At 40.5% G+C, this 15,626-nt stretch overlaps 1 protein-coding gene across 1 annotated transcript in view; it reads right to left on the bottom strand.

The window, feature by feature from the left end:
- The window catches only part of LOC121586880 (R-spondin-1), a 32,393-nt gene extending 23,474 nt beyond the window's left edge, over nucleotides 1-8,919 (bottom strand). Inside the window, exon 1 of the mRNA XM_041903901.2 lies at nucleotides 8,440-8,919. The gene's annotated coding sequence lies outside the window, so the exon portion shown is untranslated. The remainder of the gene's footprint in view (nucleotides 1-8,439) is intronic.
- Between the last annotated feature and the right edge of the window lie 6,707 nt (nucleotides 8,920-15,626).

The following is a 15,626-nucleotide window of genomic DNA, read 5'->3' as shown; positions in this document are numbered from 1 at the left end:
TCAGAAACCTAGCCTACCGATGTACAGTGGAGAAAAAAAGTATTTAGTCAGCCACCAATTGTGCAAGTTCTCCCACTTAAAAAGATGAGAGGCCTGTAATTTTCATCATAGGTACACGTCAAATTTTTTATGAATTTATTTGCAAATTATGGTGGAAAATAAGTATTTGGTCAATAACAAAAAAGTTTCTCAATACTTTGTTATATACCCCTTGTTGGCAATGACACAGGTCAAACGTTTTCTGTAAGTCTTCACAAGGTTTTCACACACTGTTGCTGGTATTTTGGCCCATTCCTCCATGCAGATCTCCTCTAGAGCAGTGATGTTTTGGGGCTGTCGCTGGGCAACACGGACTTTCAACTCCCTCCAAAGATTTTCTATGGGGTTGAGATCTGGAGACTGGCTAGGCCACTCCAGGACCTTGAAATGCTTCTTACGAAGCCACTCCTTCGTTGCCCGGGAGGTGTGTTTGGGATCATTGTCATGCTAAAAGACCCAGCCACGTTTCATCTTCAATGCCCTTGCTGATGGAAGGAGGTTTTCACTCAAAATCTCACGATACATGGCCCCATTCATTCTTTCCTTTACACGGATCAGTCGTCCTGGTCCCTTTGCAGAAAAACAGCCCCAAAGCATGAAGTTTCCACCCCCATGCTTCACAGTAGGTATGGTGTTCTTTGGATGCAACTCAGCATTCTTTGTCCTCCAAACACGATGAGTTGAGTTTTTACCAAAAAGTTCTATTTTGGTTTCATCTGACCATATGACATTCTCCCAATCCTCTTCTGGATCATCCAAATGCACTCTAGCAAACTTCAGACGGGCCTGGACATGTACTGGCTTAAGCAGGGGGACACGTCTGGCAATGCAGGATTTGAGTCCCTGGCGGCGTAGTGTGTTACTGATGGTAGGCTTTGTTACTTTGGTCCCAGCTCTCTGCAGGTCATTCACTAGGTCCCCCCCGTGTGGTTCTGGGATTTTTGCTCACCGTTCTTGTGATCATTTTGACCCCACGGGGTGAGATCTTGCGTGGAGCCCCAGATCGAGGGAGATTATCAGTGGTCTTGTATGTCTTCCATTTCCTAATAATTGCTCCCACAGTTGATTTCTTCAAACCAAGCTGCTTACCTATTGCAGATTCAGTCTTCCCAGCCTGGTGCAGGTCTACAATTTTGTTTCTGGTGTCCTTTGACAGCTCTTTGGTCTTGACCATAGTGGAGTTTGGAGTGTGACTGTTTGAGGTTGTGGACAGGTGTCTTTTATACTGATAACAAGTTCAAACAGGTGCCATTAATACAGGTAACGAGTAGAGGACAGAGGAGCCTCTTAAAGAAGAAGTTACAGGTCTGTGAGAGCCAGAAATCTTGCTTGTTTGTAGGTGACCAAATACTTATTTTCCACCATAATTTGCAAATAAATTGGACTGAATTAGGTGCAGGAACTCAGCAGTACTTTTGAGCTAATAATATTGTTCTATAACAGGTGCAGTGAGCTCCTGCCCAAATCAAGCACTGCTTATACTGTAGAATCATTAAGGCAAATCAGCCATCTCCACTTTCAACTTCTATGTAAAAAAAATATATCTCCCTAAACTGCAACTAAATCCAGCAATATTTCAACAAGCTGTCTTTAGCTCTCTATCGTATTTTGCCATTTTAAAACTGCAATATGTAACTTTTTAGGCCACCCAACCAAATTCACATAGAAATATGAGTTATAGCGATCATTCTCATTGAAAGCAAGTCTAAGAAGCGGTGGATCTGTTCTATGTGCGCCATTTCCATGCTTCCCGTTCTTAAGTTTCATTTTTGCATCTTTTACTTTCGGTTTTGTACACCAGCTTCACATACCTAAAAATACAATATTTTTGGTTATGGAAAATATATATTTCACAGATGTTTAGATGGTACAATGATTATCTACACCATACTTGCTTGTTTTGTCACAAACTGAAATTAGGGAATTTTACCCCCTTTTTCTCCCCAATTTTGTGGTATCCAATTGGTAGTTACAGTCTTGTCCCATCGCTGCAACACCCGTACGGACACGGGAGAGGCAAAGGTCGAGAGCCGTGCGTCCTCCGAAACACAACCCAACCGAGCCGCACTGCTTCTTGACACAATGCCCGCTTAACCCGGAAGCCAGCCGCACCAATGTGTCGGAGGAAACACCGTCCACCTGGCGACCGAGTCAGCGTGCACTGCGCCCGGCCCGCCACAGGAGTCGCTAGTGCGCGATGGGACAATAACATCCCTGCTGGCCAAACCCTCCCCTAACCTGGAGGACGCTGGGCCAATTGTGCGCCGCCCCATGGGTCTCCCAGTCGCGGCCAGCTGCAACAGAGCCTGGACTCGAACCAGGATATCTAGTGGCACAGCTAGCACTGCAATGCAGTGCCTTAGACCACCAGTGTAAGGGCTTTTAACAGCCTTTTTCTTAGGATTCAGAACCAGATTATTTGGTTCAACAACTGCAGGCAGCGAAGAAACAGGGATGTTTTGTGCACTTTCACCCTGGCATACAATACATCAATGTTTGATTTACTTTTATTTTCTTATACTCCCATCTCTGCCTCTGAGCTGTAAGCACTCGTCGCGTTAGCCAAACACGCCCACAGGTCGATGGTAGGGGAGACAAACACGATGGCCAGCTGCCACGAGACAACAACCCAGCATAAACAGAGGGGGGTAGAGAGAGAGAAGAGAGTTTACTGTTTGCTGATGATCTGGTGCTTCTGTCCCCAACCAAAGAGGGCCTACAGCAGCACATAGATCTTCTGCACAGATTCTGTCAGACCTGGCCTCTGACAGTAAATCTCAGTAAGACAAAAATAATTGCCAGGACCACAAATACAAATTCCATCTAATAATAATAATAATAATAATAATAATAAGCCATTTAGCAGACGCTTTTATCCAAAGCGACTTACAGTCATGTGTGCATACATTTTTACGTATGTGTGGTCCCGGGGATCGAACCCACTACCCTGGCGTTACAAGCGCCATGCTCTACCAATTGAGCTACAGAGGACCGTCGCCCTAGAGCACACAAAAAATATATACCTACCTCGGCCTAAACATCAGCACCACAGGTAACTTCCACAAAGCTGTGAATGATCTGAGAGACAAGGCAAGAAGGGCCTTCTACACCATCAAAAGGAACATACAATTCGACATCCCAATAAGGATCTGGCAAAAAATACTTATAGAACCCATTGCCCTTTATGGTTGTGAGGTCTGGGGTCCGCTCACCAACCAAGAATTCACAAAATGAGATTTTGCATGCAAAATTCTCCAGAAACATCCTCCGTGTACAACATAAAACACAAAATAATGCATGCAGAGTAGAATTAGGCCAATAACCGCTAATTATCAAAATCCAGAAAGAGCCATTAAATTCTACAACCACCTAAAAGGAAGTGATTCCCAAACCTTCCATAACAAAGCCATCACCTACAGAGAGATTAATGTAGAGAAGAGTCCCCTAAGCAAGCTGGTCCAGGGGCTCTGTTCACAAACAGACCACACAGAGCCCCAGGACAGCAACACAATTAAACCCAACCGAATCATGAAAAATAAAAAATAAAAATTACTTGACACATTGGAAAGAATTTACCAAAAAGCAGAGCAAACTAGAATGCTATTTGGCCCTAAACAGAGAGTAAAGTGGCAGAATCCCTGAACTCAATGCACACTGCCCATAAAATGAGGTGGACACTGAGCTGCACTTGTCAAATGTATGACCATATTAGACACATATTTCCCTCAGATTACACAGACCCACAAAGAATTAAAAAACTAATCCAATTTTGATAAACTCCCATATCTATTGGGTGAAATACCACAGTGTGCCATCACAGCAGCAAGCTTTGTGACCTGTTGCCACAAGAAAGGGGCAACCAGTGAAGAACAAACACCATTGTAAATACAACCCATATTTATGTTGATTTATTTTCCCTTTTGTACTTTAACTATTTGCACATCATTACAACACTGTATATAGCCATAATATTACCTTTGCAATGTCTCTATTCCTTTGAAACTTGTGAGTGTAATGTTTACTGTTCATTTTTGATTGTTTATTTCACTTTTGTTTATCTATTTCACTTGCTTTGGCAATATAAACATATGTTTCCCATGCCAATAAAGCCCTTTGAATTTAATTTAATTGAGAGCGTTAGTGAGTGAGTGAGGAAAGTAGAGAGAAAGGTAGAAAGAGGGAGAGAGGCAATAACAGTAAGGAAATAGGTGGTAGGAAGGTGTTATCAGTAGTCACTCTCCTTCATGTTCTAGGCCCCATAGGCTGCTCAGCACCATCTTCACTCTCTAATCTAAAGGAGCAGGTAGTAGCAGCACCATGCAGGGCATCTGTGTGTGCCGAAAAACACCTGGCTCTGCCACTGGAATGCTTCAGGAGCCGCCACAGCCCATTTGGGTAATCACTTCCTGTGCAGGGAAAGCTGGGTAAAATGTGCTACAGATGTAGACTACAATACATCTCTCTCCTTCCTTCCTTCCTTCCTCCTCCACCTCCTTGTCTGGTCTCTCCCACTGGGTTCTACAAGGAGGAGAATTGCTCTGTGTTACCAGCACCACCCTGCTCTTTGAAACGCACCCCTGGAGCTGGAGTCTATGGGGTGCCAGCAGTCAGGGTTAGCCACGCTGTGTGTCTGCATGCTGCACATGCTAGCACACCATGCTGACTTACAGCTGCCTACATTGGTCTTCTGAAGGAAAAGGAAAATCTATTGGAGATCTCCACCTGCCCCAGTCCACTTCAGCATCTCTCTCCAATTGTCTGTCTCCCAATCTCTTTTTGAAGCGGAACTAGGGCTGTTGCGGTGACCGTATAACTGCCACACCAGCGGTCACAAGTCACGAAGGCAGTCAAATTCCACATTCCAATTAGCCTTCTCCAAACTCTGATGCTGCTGGTCATTAGCAGCCTACCAAACTTGCTAACTGTCTGATACTCAGCACTCTATTGTCCCTGTAAATCACTCTGACATCCATGCAAATGTATTCGAAAATCTAGTCAAACACTTGAGGTCAGGTGGCGCAACATTTCTATAGGCTATGCAATTGCGGGAGAAAACTAATAAAAAGGCAAGGATTACATTTAAGTCATTTAGCAGACGCTCTTATCCAGAGTGACTTACAAATTGGTGCATTCAACTTAGGATAGCCAGTGGGACAACCACATCTTGATCACAGTAAGTACACTTCTTCAAACAAGCAGCTGTGAGCAAAGTCAGTGCAATCAGGGACAACTACATTTCTTTCAACAAGTCAGTTCTAGCAGGTGAATTAAGTCAGGTGTTAGTTTAGACAAAAGACAGTGGTAGTAAAGGGGGGGTAGAAGGATTGCTATTATACTATTCCAGGTATTCCTTAAAGAGATAGGGTTTCAAGTGTCTCCGGAAGGTGGTCAGTGACTCCGCTGTCCTGGCGTCGTGGGGGAGCTTGTTCCACCATTGGGGTGCCAGAGCAGCGAATAGCTTTGACTGGGCTGAGCGGGAACTGTGCTTCCGTAGAGGTAGGGGGGCTAGCAGGCCAGAGGTGGATGAACGTAGTGCCCTCGTTTGTGTGTAGGGTCTGATCAGAGCCTAAAGGTAAGGAGGTGCCGTTCCCCTCACAGCTTCGTAGGCAAGCACCATGGTTTTGTAGTAGATCCCATCAGCTTTCTATAAGCTAGGCCTACTATATTTATTTCTCAACTTTCCTAATATTAAGCACATTGCTTATATTTACAACAGGAGTATAGCCTACCTGGCTGGCATGAAAATAAACGACGGGGAAAAGTGTCCTCCATTCACTATTTAAGTGCATAGATGACATGGATTTTTTTTCCCGCTGCCCATGTTTCGATACAGGTGCATGATAATGGTCCATTCTAAATCAAAACAAATGTCACATATATTATTTAGTATATTTAAAGATTAAATCAAGAATAGTCTGATGGGTGACAATATTAGCCTATCAATTGTGAATTCTATATTATCACTTGTGAATGATGCCCAGCATAAGAAACAAAGCCTTTTTTTGCGACTTTTTCTAATCTGTCGCACACCTCATGTAGCCTAGCCCATAGCCCTATATGCTTTAATAAGGTTTGTATCACAACTATGTGGCCAAATAACTTTATAAAATTAAAAACATTCATTCGCTTTACAAGGGGTGTAGAGGCTAGTTTCAAGTTAGGGAAAGATCATTTTCACCATAAAAATGCACCTTTATAATAAAAGCATTACATGTATAATTGCATTTGCAGTCACTTTTGATAATGGTGTTTTCCGCTAATGGAACATTTGCGCTTATAGCCTACTACCATGTGCGCATTTCTGCGCTTATAATGTGAAGAAATAGCCTAATAGTTTATCAACATTTTAAGCTAAACGTTCTGATCTGTTGCATCAGCCACATTGCATAAAAAAGTTTTTTTGATGCTAGTGGTTGTATTAATTTGGGATCTATCGCATCCCACAACATGTTTGGAATATTTATTTATTGCACAGAATAGGTCAACTTTTGTACTATGGGGGAGATTGACATAAGCTAGTGCTTTTGCTGTTCGTTAGGCCTACTCATCTTGTTGGCTGACGAAAAGTAAATGTGGACAGTTCTTCCAGTATCTTCAATATGCACCTCGGAATTGGATAAGGACGCGCGCAGTTGCGTCCTCGATGTGTCTGTCTTCACTTGTAGCCTGTGAGAAAGACCCGATCATGTGACGGAGAGCCATGTGAGTGAGAGGCGAGTCGGATTATGCAGCACACTCAGGGAGAAGGGCACAACGCAGCACTCCGGGCAGCTAAAGGCATGGATTTTTTAGGGTGCATTACGGCCACAAAGGGGATGCCGCAGTGAAATGCTTGTCAAATTGAGAATGAGAGACTATTGGAGTGTGTACAGCCTGCACAAAGAACAAAGCAGAGCTAATGCCTTTCAAGCAACTTTTTTCAAAACATCATTAGTCTCATCATGCAGCCTTACAATGTATTAAAAATCAAAACATATAGCCGAACATTTGTAGAACAACTAAAGTTACATTAATAACTCTAAATTAAGCATATAGGAGTACCTATTTCTTTGTTAACCACTCAACACAGAATAGCCGCATGTGCGCACTCCCTCAAATCGTTTGGAGAAAAGATTTATTGTTTAATTGTATTCTTCATACTATAAAATAATATAAAATAATGCCACAGAATTATAAGCAAATCTTGTCTGCTAAATGAACTAGTGTAGCCCACAGCCATATGGCATAGCCACATCAGGACAACTCAGAGTATGCGATTATTTTCTTCTGAAATAGACTACATTTTCTTCATATCATGCTTCTTTAGACCTGTCTAAAATAAATCATGGATTTATTGTGAAGGTTATATTACAATATTTATTAGGCTTGTAGGCTATGTGTGGAAGCCAGGAGATGCTAAATGTGTTTATGTTAAATAACCGTCAATTACCGTGAGACCTACAGTTATTTGCTTGACAATCACCTGCTGACGAAATTGTGACAGCCACAGCCCTAAGCGGAACTCAAGAGGTCAGTGTTTATTTAAGACTGGTGGAGAAGCAGACAAAGACAGACAGATAAAGTCAGAGACAGAAAGACGGAGAGAAAGAAAGAGAGAGAGGGAACGACAGAGCAAGAAGGAGAGTGAGCGAGAAGGAGAGAGGGAGAGATAAATGGAGCCAGTGCTGTTTTAATTAACTGCCAAATTGCTGCTGCCACATGTGGAGTGCCAAAATAAATGCTCAATTTCTGCGCACTCTGTTCCCTAAATATGCTTGAAAATCGACCAGCCGAACCAAAAGCATGCCTTGATACAATCAGGGCACCCCTAATGGATACAAATGGAGGCATTTAGGATGTCTCAAATTTCAGGTTTTTTTCCAGAAAAAGAGAGATAAATATGTTGTATTAAATATCATGGGTTACTGAAAATGAGATGAGTCTTCTTCCGACATCCATTTTTTAGTGTTAATGACAGTAATATATTGTTCAGACAAACACACTTTTTCCTGACACTGACCTGGTTCTGCATAATAACAGAAAATTCCATAGTGTTGCATTTCACAAAATAAAACAAGATCAAATTCAATGTCACTGACATTTAAAAAGTTGAATACTAAAATGATTGCCATAATGAAAAAACATAATGATAATAATACTTCAAAAATACTTTCATTTTGACAATTAAATTAGGGTTGTGTATTAGAGGTATGCCTATTATTCATAATTAATTAAAATATAATTAAGCCATAGTAAGCTAATAGGCTAGCCTAATAAATAAGTAATGTATATGTTGATATACTTTATTTCCCATTTTACTAAAACGAGAATTACAGAGATCTAAACTATTCCAAAATTCATGATCAGTTTCCAGTCATACATAATCCACAGCAGAATAACAGCTTGGAATATTCCACCTACCTGTGCATTGCGAACCTCTTATGGTGCGATCCAGTGAGTTGTCGGGTCTCAATTTCCTTTTTTATAAGGGAAGATTCGTAACTTGTTTGGTTTCAAAGAACTCCTCCTACATGACACCTCCACATGAGATGGTAAAGAGATAGAAAAATGCTATCATTATAGAGAGACAAATCATTCACTATGTTGTATTTTATCAGTTGGCAATTTATGTTGCCAACATCAGACATTTGGACTCTCCGGAAGCATTATTTATGGCAATTCAAAAATCTGCAACTCATTTAAAATAAAATGAGAAACTAATCTTTCAAATGCAATCCACTGAAAAATGTTTGAATATCTTTTGATATTTATTTCAGTCAGCGCAGGTATTTATAAGAAGGCTCTTGCTAGTAAGTCACTCTCTTAATGCAATTTCCACATAAATCCACTTTTAAGCGTCGGAAACCTTCCAACTCAGACAAGTCACTAACAATCCTGGGGTATTTGCATCCAACCCCATCTAGTGCAGCAGTCTCGCCATTCATGAAGTTAAATTGGCCCCACCCCTCAAACGCACACAGACTGCGAGACGAAAAACCAGAGGTGGAACACAGTTGGAGTGTGCTGTTTGTTTATATCAACAAGTCTTGGTAAATATAATTAGTTCTAATCTGTGTTGTAATGAAGCACGAAAAAAATACCCTTACCTGTCGGCCATCATGTATAGTATTGACTTGAGGTAAAACGTTTGGTTACTAGGTAAGCTATGCCATTACCATCCTATCGTATCATCCTACTAGACATACTGTATGACTTTGAGGGGCAACGTTTTCTACTCATAGCCTATAGGCTATACAGGATACAAAAGTTGTCACTTACCGAGAGTGTTACCTTTCCTTTATTATCTAGGATAGTAGCCAAAATATATCGTCCATGGTGGCTGTGCATCTGTCATTTTATTTGCAGTAGCTGATAACACTAATTGACGCAACTCTCTTTGACAGGTGCTTGCCGCCAGGTGTGCAAAAGAAGAGCCCGATAACTGGACGTTTTGGCGCCATGTGCGAACAAGGCAGAAATGCCAAACAAATGTTGTCTTTTATAAATCGAAGTATGTTTGATTGTTTTGAAGTGTCCAGTTTTGCTAAAGTAATATTGATTGCCAATCATTATTTTAAATAAACTGGCCTTGTCTTTAGGTAGAAACAAAGGCAAGGAGAGGGATGGAAGCAACTGCTACATGGGCATGAAGAGCAAGGTTAGTTCATTTGTCTCAATTGATCGACTATTCAAATTATCTGCCCTTTATTATATGGTATAAAAGTACTACCTTTTCTAATGTTCAATAATTTACTTAAAACCATCTGTTTTGCATAAGGTTATAGAACTGTGACAGAAGGGGCATTATTGAATGTAGGCTATGCTGTGTAGGCAAGTTGTTGTATAAGCCACTGAATTCCCGAAATGTTGCACTTATTGCCATGAACAATAATGAATCAAGTCAGAGAGCAAAATAAACACAATTTTGACAGAAAATATGCAAATATTATATTTACCCCATAAACCCTGGGCCCTTTTAAACTAAATATGGTGTACTTCGGTCATGTATCTCTTAACGCTCCCCACACATCTCCTTTCTACCAGCACTCCATTTTGCAGAGGGGCAAGGTCGAGAGTGCGTGCCGTTCACTAATAAGGAGCAGGAAAGTTTTCTAATGAGTTTTGGTCCACCAATCAACCTAAAAGAGATGATGTATTATTTACACCAGCTCTGGCCTCATATAAACCAATCTTGCATGACATGGAATGATCATGCTTAAAGTGTTGTTTAGTAATAACAAACACATAGTTCCATCAATCTCTCTCGTTCTCCCTCTCTCTTTCCCTTTCCCAGTGATGAATAACAGTTAGCACACTTGTTTCTCTTACTTAAGTGTTGCAGAATGTTTAGATACCAAAATTGTTTAGATACCCATCAAATCAACCAGAGTATTTGTGCCAATAGAATAAAGAGAGAAATGACAAGCTTAGTAAGCTTCTGCACTGACTATATACAGAAAACATAAAGAACACCTTCCAAATATTGAGTTGCCCCCCATGTTGACTCCAATGTTTCCCACAGTTGTGTCAAGTTGGCTGGATGTCCTTTGGGTGGTGGACCATTCTTGATACGGGAAACTGTTGAGTGTGAATAACCCAGCAGCGTTGCAGTTCTTGACACAAACCGATGCGCCTGGCACCTACTACCATACCCTGTTCAAAGGCACTTCAATCTTTTGAATTGCCCATTCACCCTCTGAAAGGCGCACACACAATCCATGTCTCAATTGTCTCAAGGCTTAAAAATCCTTCTTTAACCTTTCTCCTCCCCTTCATCTACAATGATTGAAGTAAATTTAACAAGTGAGATCAATAAGGGATCATAGCATTCACCTGGATACACCTGGTCAGTCTATGTCATGGAAAGAGCAGGTATTCTTAATGTTTTGTACACTCAGTGTATGTTAAATTATCATCAATCTCAAAACAGTTTCCATTTCCTCATAATCCAACAGGGGGCCATAAACAGCAATTACTGGAGATTCTTCAGAGCAGTGATCCTTGTAAACTGTGAATTTTGGGAGAGAGGTTCCCAGTCTCCTCTAGCTTTTCGTTGGCACTCAAACCACAATATGTGAGACAACTTGCAGTTTATAAATCGCTTTGGTACTATTGTGGTGAATTTTTAAAACTCTAAGTACAAAATGTCAAACTTGTAACACAGCCAGTCTTACATTCAAAACCTTTCATTGTGCTTTCATTTTGTTTGTAGACATCTTTCACCACACAACCATTGATCCAAAATATGTTTACTGTGAAATATAATGAGTACATTGGTTTAATCACCAAAACACAACATAATGATATCTTCTCAATGTAGCTATTTTAACAACCAGTTAATCCAATAGCAAAAAAATTAAATTATGTTTCAAAATTGCACATTAGGCAATACACTTGCACTACCCATAAAAATTGACTGAACATCACATTTCCATAATTTCTATCAAATGTGTGATCATTGAAGACATCTTTCACATTATCATCAAATGAAAGAAGCGTAATAATTATCAGGCACTAGTTTGCATCAAGCCTGTCTTTAGCGTTTGGCCATAGGTTCTCATCGAAATTGCAGTAAATATCCTCATTGTTCATGCACCTGGCGAAAAACCTTTTGGCATGGCGCATCCAAGCCTAACATAGGTCTGGAATGAAATCATTTTATGCCTCATCTATGGCCTAAAGGAGGGTGGTACGCTCATGGGGATGGCAATCATACATTTTCCACCTGTATTGTAATCAATCAATCAATCAAATTTTTTACATTTTTACAGTTACATTTTTACATTTACAGCCCTTTTTACATCAGCAGTTGTCACAGTGTTTATACAGAAACCGAGCCTAAAACCCCAAAGAGCAAACAATTGGATATAGAATCGTGTATTGTAATTTACAGTATTGTATTGTACTTATGTATCGTAGTGGTCCTGTACGTGGCTCAGTTCATAAGAGCATGGCACTAGCAACACCAGAGTTGGGGGTTTGATTCCCACTGGGGTCACATACCAAAATGTGTGGATTGTTGTCACTTTGGATAAAAGTGTCTGCTCTGTAAATTGCATATATATTACGGTATTACAGTACTGTATTAGCCAATGCAATTTTAGTCTTGTTTTGGACTTTCTGGATTATTTGCATATTGTATTGATATTGTATTACTGCACTGTAGGAGCAAGAAACAAAAGCATTTAGCTGCACCTGTTGTGAAATGTGCGAATCTGTGTCTACTTTACAGGTATACATTTTCATTATGTACAGTCGTGGTCAAAAGTTTTGAATGACACAAGTATTGGTCTTCACAAAGTTTGCTGCTTCAGTGTTTTTAGATATTTTTGTCGGATCTTACTATGGTATACAAGCATTCCATAAGTGTCAAAGGCTTTTATTGACAATGACATTAAGTTTATGCAAAGAGTCAATATTTGCAGTGTTGACCTGGCATGCTGTCAATTAACTTCTGGGCCACATCATGATTGATGGCAGCCCATTCTTGCATAATCAATGCTTGGAGTTTGTCAGAATTTGTGGGTTTTGTTTGTCCACCCCCCTCTTGAGGATTGACCACAAGTTCTCAATGGGATTAAGGTCTGGGGAGTTTCCTGGCCATGGACCCAAAATGTCAATGTTTTGTTCCCCGAGCCACTTAGTTATCACTTTTGCCTTATGGCAAGGTGCTCCATCATGCTGGAAAAGGTATTGTTCGTCACCAAACTGTTCTTGGATGGTTGGGAGAAGTTGCTCTCGGAGGATGTGTTGGTACCATTCTTTATTCATGGCTGTGTTCTTAGGCAAAATTGTGAGTGAGCCCATTCCCTTGGCTGAGAAGCAACCCCACACATGCATGGTCTCAGGATGCTTTACTGTTGGCATGGCACAGGACTGATGGTAGCGCTCACCTTGTCTTCTCCGGACAAGCTTTTTTCCGGATACCCCAAACAATCGGAAAGGGGATTCATCAGACAAAATGACTTTACCCCAGTCCTCAGCAGTCCAATCCCTGTACCTTTTGCAGAATATCAGTCTGTCCCTGATGTTTTTCATAGAGAGAAGTGGCTTCCTCGCTGCCCTTCTTGACACCAGGCCATCCTCCAAAAGTCTTCGCCTCACTGTGCGTGCAGATGCACTCACACCTGCCTGCTGCCATTCCTGAGCAAGCTCTGCACTGGTGGTGCCCTGATCCCGCAGCTGAATCAACTTTAGGAGACAGTCCTGGCGCTTGCTGGACTTTCTTGGGCGCCCTGAAGCCTTCTTCGCAACAATTGAACCTTTTTCCTTGAAGTTCTTGATGATCTGATAAATGGTTGATTTAGGTGCAATCTTACTAGCAGCAATATCCTTGCCTGTGAAGCCCTTTTTGTGTAAAGCAATGATGACGGCACGTGTTTCCTTGCACGGTAACCATAGTTAACAGAGGAAGAACAATGATTTCACCTTCCTTTTAAAGCTTCCAGTCTGTTATTCTAACTCAATCAGCATGACAGAGTGATCTCCAGCCTTGTCAACACTCTCACCTGTGTTAACGAGAGAATCACTGACATGATGTCAGCTGGTCCTTTTGTGGCAGGGCTGAAATGCAGTGGAAATGTTTTTTTGGGGGATTAAGTACATTTTCATGACAACATTTTGCAATTAATTGCAATTAATCTGATCACTCTTCATAACATTCTGGAGTATATGCAAATTGGCATCATAAAAACTGAGGCAGCAGACTTTGTGAAAATTAATATTTGTGTCATTCTCAACTTTTGACCACGACTGTAGTTCTCAAAATCTGTAGTAGACAAACAAGTTTACGTGTAAAATATATAGGTTTACCAAATGTTTAAGTGATCATCAATAAGAGCAGTTGGATTAAGTAATAATAAAATGCATTTTAATAAAATAGAAGAGGATCATATCAAAAGTAATGTGAGCATTGCATTGTGAAAGGCAATTACTTTATATGAACATGTATTGCAATGTGAAACATGTATTGCAATGTGCAAGTTTGGCTAAAAAGTGACTGTATGATTTTGTGTGTTGTACTTAATCAATTGAAAATGCGCTTAGAGTTTTGAAACAACTGCCTTTTTGATTATCTGTTTTGAGTTTTGTACTAAGAGTTTTGAAAATGTACTATATACTTGTGAAAACTGCACCAAAGCGATTAAAATAACTGTAAGATATATCTCTAATTCAGACTTTCAAAGACCCTTTATTGTATTTTCCTAATATTTCAATTTGCTAAAACTTTGCAGGATACTACTAGTACATGTCATCATCATTACATTTACATTTTAGTCATTTAGCAGACGCTCTTATCCAGAGCGACTTACAGTTAGTGAGTGCATACATTTTTCATACTGCCCCCCCCCGTGGGAAACAAACCCACAACCCTGGCGTTGCAAGCGCCATGCTCTACCAACTGAGCTACAGGGGAATGTTTATTAATGAAAATATCATGTTGATAATGAACTTTAGCAAGATTGTCTTGAGCATTTTCCAATCACCACCAGGTTATTGCAGACCTAAAAAAAAAACATAACACAATGACCTCTAAAACAGCGATAAGCTTGGTATAGAGAAACATTGACAGAAGGTGTTCTTCGTAAGTTGTTTCCTTGTTCAAATTCACTTAGCAATGCCTGCTTAACAGACAGGCCAGTGTATTGACAAGTGAGGGTAAAAGTTTGAAATAAATAAATAAATGCTGTTGAATAGACTGACTTTTATCCCTGAAAATTCAGTAATAAAGCCTGGAGAGATCCCAATAAGGGGAGCAGTCTTTGAAGAAGCGAACAGAGGTGATTTAACTTCTTATGAGGCAATTCCAACTCATACAACAGTGCTTGAAAAATGGTCTCAGTTCGAAAAGAGGAATCTTCTTTTAATACCGTTTTGTATAAGAACTGCACACGGTAATGACTCTTGCAGATCTGAAGAAAGTGTCATTTTCTCCTCTAGTTTTACTCAGTGGACCAGGCTGTTCTTTTCAGTTATTAGGAAATTAATAATCTGTTATTTTACATTTACCTCATTTAGCAGACGCTCTTATCCAGAGTGACTTACAGAAGCAATTAGGGTTAAGTGCCTTGCTCAAGGGCACATGGACAGATTTTTCACCTAGTCGGCTCGGGGATTAGAACCAGCGACCTTTCGGTTACTGGCACAACGCTCTTAACCACTAAGCTACCTGCCGCCCTGTTATTACTGAAACCACCCCCCAGGTGTTTAATCCAATGCTTTCTGAAAAAAGAGTGTTGTCACCCAGCCATTATATATTCAAGGGGAAGCAACAGTGGCCATTATTATGTTGAGGAACATATGGTTTTCCTACAGCATGAGTTTGCATATTAATGGTATTCACAGTTGCTGCCAGATAGTAGTGACCCTTCATGTTGTCTGAGAGAAGACTGGAGTTCAAAAGCTGAACTGATGCCAAACAGAATAATTGCTTTATAACCAATAAAAGAGGCCTTGCACAAAACATTAAAGGTGCATTATGCAGAAATCGCTCCGCTATTTCCTGGTTGCTTGAATTCTAATAGTTCACCTAATTTCAGTCAATGTGACAAAACAAGCAATAGTGTAGAGAATCATTGTACCATCTAAACTGCTGTGAAATATATTTT

This window comes from Coregonus clupeaformis, chromosome 17 (assembly GCF_020615455.1).
Source record: "Coregonus clupeaformis isolate EN_2021a chromosome 17, ASM2061545v1, whole genome shotgun sequence".
NCBI classification, from domain to species: Eukaryota; Metazoa; Chordata; class Actinopteri; order Salmoniformes; family Salmonidae; genus Coregonus; species Coregonus clupeaformis.
The sequence above is the reverse complement of the archived record's forward strand: the minus strand, read 5'-3'. Positions and strand labels throughout refer to the sequence as shown.